Source organism: Thunnus albacares, chromosome 7 (assembly GCF_914725855.1).
Source record: "Thunnus albacares chromosome 7, fThuAlb1.1, whole genome shotgun sequence".
NCBI lineage: Eukaryota > Metazoa > Chordata > Actinopteri > Scombriformes > Scombridae > Thunnus > Thunnus albacares.
The window spans coordinates 28,947,662-28,952,966 of NC_058112.1; the positions used below are offsets into that span (position 1 = coordinate 28,947,662).

A 5,305-nucleotide genomic window follows, 5' to 3' on the forward strand; every position below is an offset into this window, starting at 1 on the left:
CATACATTTCATCTAATATGAGAGTAACATCGGTCATCTACAGTATGGTGGTATTCAGGTGAGAGGTATATCTATTGCTAAGATTATAAGGTGAAAACTGTCTCTTCACTAAAAAGAAGCAAACATTTTATAAATAATTGAATCGTAACAGTAAAAATGACTGCAATGCAATATGTTATCTGATGTATGGTCGTGTGCTGTATCATAACAGTATGGAAGTGCTACGACAAATATCTTTTTAACTGAGATTGCAGATCAGTTTGAATATCTTTATCTAGCTTTAAAGCACCATATGTGAGGGGACTCTATCTAAATTGGCACTGACAAACAATGTCTCTCAGGATTCAATGGAGTGAATAATAATAATAAAAAAAGATACCTTTTCACAGCTTTTTTTTTGTGAAAGTCACTCTGGAAACTTTCCTTGGGAAGAGCAAACTTTGAAATTCAAATGTGCCATGGTGACTGTGTAACAACACAGTATGAGAACAATCTCTAAGCACAGACAGAAACTAGACAGCATGGCATCTTCCTCCTTCTTCAAATGCTGCCAAAATAATTGAAAGGAATCCCTCTGAGGACAGATCATCAAATGTTTGTTTTTTTACATGATCTGCAAACTTCGCCAGCTTTAAAGTGGCCTTGACAGCAGCGAGGAGAACACTCCTATTTTTCCATCTGTGATGCAAAAAGCAGTTCAAATAGTTGCTAAAATGTGGCAAATAGCGCATGCGGTGCGGCTGCTTAAAATGGTCCCGAAGCACATCTCTTCAACCGCTCCCAGCTGAGAAAAATTCATGAGTTTCTGGCCTAATTTCAGGTGGAGTACAGCGCAATCGGGCCCATTTCTGTTTGTAAAGCATCCCAGATATTCCCTTTCTCCTCAAGTGCTCTTGTGCTACAGCATAGCAGCATGTGTTTCAATGGCAGCATTACGGCTGGTTTTAAGAGTCAACTGAAGACGCCCATCAAGGCTAACCACTTGTAATGACGGCTGTTTCTTCCACTGACTTCTTAAACTTTGACTGTAATCGAAAGCTGAAATTGCATTGCTTTGTGTTGCAGTGGGTTTTTCAAGTTGACTGGCCTTGCCGAACAATTAAGTCATCAAGTGAACATTGCACTTTACAAGAAATTTCTCTCTCAAAGTGATCTCTACTTAGCCTGCCACTCAGCAGTAGGCATTTAACTCAATGTCATTTCAAATCCAATATGAGCCATATGACTAATAAGCCTTGTTCCCCTTGTCATCCTGGGATAGAGATATGAAAATGACTCAGAATTACTGCTGATATTTTCATAATAACTGTGTCAATAACGTGTGAACCTCAATAGTGGCTGCACAAAGCCTCTTATGCATATATTACAGTCAAATTAGCATCAGTAAGTCTCTTAAATTACTGAAAATCATGTTTAACAAATGTTATATATAATACATATTGTCTAAAACTCTATACGACCATAGCTGACACACACATTCAGAGTACAGGTCTACTGGTATCTAGCCATGCAAATAGTATTGGTTTAATTTGTCCAGGTTTTGAGATATCCACCTCTGAGATTTCTGTCTTCACACCAATAACGTAGAGATAATTGGAATTTCATTTGTGGTGCTCACGGCATTCAGTAATTACATTTTAAAAAAATTCAATAGCTGTCTTTCCCTATGAAAACTGTTCACAGCATGCCTCATCAAGATAATCAACTCAATCTCAGTATGGATTTCCAGGGTGTCCTGGATACATATATAACAAAAATATGTATCAAATAATAGTAACAGTCTTCACAGTCTGTCAGTCAAGTGTTCTGGTATTTAAAACTGTGCTTACATTTAAAACAAGTTATAAACAAGTTTGTTAAGGGGGTACTCAAGTGTTTTAATATTGGACTTCTTAAAAGTTGGGAGGCTTGCAAGAGACATATTTTTAAAAAAGAATGGTCAAAATTGAGCCTTAGATATCCTATCTTGTATGGATCAAGCTCCAAAAAATGCCAGATCCTACATTTCCCCAAAATGCCCCTTAATAGCATCTTTTGTTAAATTTCCCCTGCTGCTAAATGCCAACATTTTTTTCTGCTGCTGCCAGTTTCTACCACAGACTTTGTGTTATATATTTGTGGTCTCCAGGCACAAACTGAGATAACCCAGAGGAGCTGCAATGTGACCACTAAATCCTTCAGAGAGGTTAGCGCTTGCGGAGGGACTCAAAAGTTTTAAAGGGTGTTGTGTCACCTTTGGGGTAATCCAACAAGTCAGATATTATAGGCCGTTGCTCTATGCCCTCCAGAACGACACAAAATATATTGCTTGACATTTGCTGCATGACCCCTGAACTTCATGAACCTTGACCTTCAGCACAGTAGTGTAGTGAAGGAAGCAAGCCTTACTGTAATAAGCAGTAACCTGGCAAGTTAGCAAAAGTTTTCTTCAGTGACTGTGATGTGATCTCTGCGGGTTTAGCCAGCCAGCGCCATTAAACAGCTGATTGAGCAGGTTTGGATCAAGAGGCTGTCATCCCCAAGAAAAACTGGAGTATTAGTCATTTCAGCAAAGACAAAAAAAAGTGACAAAGCTCTTTGGAGGCTGTAGGAATTATGGCTCTTTTCCACTGGGACAAAAGGGGGAAAGAGTGTGATTCAGAATCTGCAGAGAGAGGACGTCTGGGAGGATGGGTGAGTGCTGTTCTGCTGATTCACCTCCACTTTATTGGACTGGAGGCTAAAACCTCAGAGAAATATCTTAACACCTAGGTAGATAAAACTATCTGAGGTCATTTTTTTGTTTTATGGGTGAACCGACTATCAGTTGGATAACTTGTCTTTTGTTGTAGAATCTCATTCTTTCAATTAGCTTAATCAGTTGATTCGAGGTGACTGTCCGCTGCCACGGCAATTAATGAGAGAGGTCTGTAGAGCTGCTGAGGCAGACCCCGAGGCAGAGCTGTCCACTTTATCTTAGCTTATATAGAAACATAGAGCACAGACAATGATTTAGTGCCTGGGCTTCAGTGAAAGGTCACAGCTATTCATATTACCATGAAAGACCTCCCATAAGACTGCTGTACTGTATCACTGAGTAACATGTACGACTGTTACTTTTTCATCAGCTCGCTCACAGCTGCCTGGAGGTGTTTTTTGAAGCCGTGGTAATGCACAGTTCAGCAGGGTGTTTGTGTGTGTGTTTTGGTCTTTGGAACAAGCTGATTATGAAGTGCATGAGATACAGTAAGCCCAGTTTTCCAAAAAATGATTGACGGCTCAGAATGAGAACAAATTATGACACAGCTTTGTTGTTTTGATTGCCAAGTGAACGCCTGCTGAGGTCTTTTATTTCTGTTCATCATACTAAATCCGAAACTAAAGTCTTGGTGATTTTGTTGATTTGGCTTTAAATTAGCAGGCAACATTCCACATTATTACAGTAAACAAAAGTAAAATGATAGGGGAAAATAAGCATTTAAAAGCATCGCAGTGGAACTAAAAAATACAAACAAAACTTGGTGGAAAAAGTAAAACTTGTAAAATTGAATTTAAATGTGTAACAAATGCTTGTGGAGTATTCTGTGTTTTTTGTTATGTGAAGGTTAAATTAGTCATTTTATCTCTTTCTACCAATTGACACAGTTATTTTGAATAATGTAATCTCGACCAAAACTCATTAAACACTAAAATTAAACTTTTGTGAAAGATAAAATTTCATTTTACCAAACCCATTCTGGTTAGAGGCTGAGGTTTGCGAACTTACAAGTCACATTTTTTGTCATTATGTTTGAAACATATTTTGTTTGCTTTTGGCTGAAGCTTCCAAATGATTTAAGTAATTCTATTTATATATTTATATTTCATGGTAAACTATGTTTGTATGTCATAAACAGCTCAATAACAGCCACATAATGTACAGACACCTTTGTGAAATGCTGCCACGCTAGCGGTGTGTGGCTCTAGGGATGGCAACATCCTTTACCAAAATATCTCGATGACTATTGGATGAATTACCATGACATTTTGCACAGAATTGCAGTAACTTTGGTGATCCCTCAACTTTTCAACTAGCACCACTATCAGGTCAAAATTTAGACCAAATACCTGAAAAACTAAGGATATTCCCATCAATCACAGCAGTACTTTATGTTTAGTGCTAATTAGCAACTGTGCTAATTAGCGTCCTCACAGAGCAGCTAGCTTAGCTGTTGACTCTTGGTGTGTCAACGTCTTGTTGCTTCTTTTTTGAAAATGTATTAATGAATTTGGGATCTTTGAACTATGAACTAATTTTGTAATGTGTGGAACATGACTATTATACACTGCTTACTGACTCTGAAAACTAATTTTCTACCTATTATCCTTGTTGTTAAACTACAACACAAACACACTGCTACTCTGTCTCAATGTAACATATTAAAAATTTCACACATCAGAAGAACTATAAAGTCTGTTACACTGAAAAACAACAAGAATGACTAGTTGTGACCAAGACAAACCTGATCCCAGCCATATTATTTTCATGCTGAGAGCCCAATTATCTGACCACAGACACTGAAGCAGACATGGCCTTGCTTCATCATCTTTGCCTTTTTCTTCCTTTCATATCTTTGTGAACTTTGTCTCCGTCAGGTGCACGGACTCAACAGGAAACAGATCTAATGGTGATCTGCACGGCAATCCCACCTCATTAACAATCCTCCTGCACGTGAACCAAAATACACTGAAATTCTGACTCACACCAGTTAATGCTGCACTCCATGGACAGCCTGGGAGAAGGAAAAACAGACTCTGTAATGCTGAGACCACCCATGGATTCCTGGGCACAGCCAGTCCCAGCTACAGCGGATACATACAATAACTCTGAGCTTCAGTGTCATTTCCCTGTAATGTAATTTTTTTCCAGTGAGTGAAAAATAAAACATCAAAAGAATATTTACTGTGAATTTACAGTATACCATACAAACATTAGATGGTAAAGGAGACAGTACACCACGGAGCAAAATATCAAGCTCCTATCCGAGCATGAGGTGCTGCATCATTTAATCTGCTAACTAAGCAATCTAATTTGCAAGGATTATGAGGTCTTTTATAAGTTCATGATCAATTAACCATGAAACCCTTTAAAAACCCACAGCAGAGTCTGAAATCTGTTTTGAAGTTGTTCAGAAGTTGACTTTCTGAGCACACGAGGGTTTTCATCTGACAGCCTTGCAGTGCTTGCCGATGCTCTTTGTGACACTAACAGATAATGCCAGCCAGGTTCAGCCATACCTGCTGGTGTTTTGTTGCAGTTCAAATAATTTAAAGAACAGAAATGTCT

The 5,305-nt window shown here is 38.4% G+C and overlaps 1 long non-coding RNA gene across 1 annotated transcript; it reads left to right on the forward strand.

Annotated features, from left to right (window-relative positions):
- The first annotated feature begins 2,403 nt into the window (after window positions 1-2,403).
- Window positions 2,404-4,917, forward strand: LOC122986074. The gene is made up of 2 exons (XR_006404235.1): window positions 2,404-2,673; window positions 4,615-4,917. It is a non-coding gene; the product is annotated as an uncharacterized LOC122986074 (long non-coding RNA).
- Window positions 4,918-5,305: the final 388 nt, after the last annotated feature.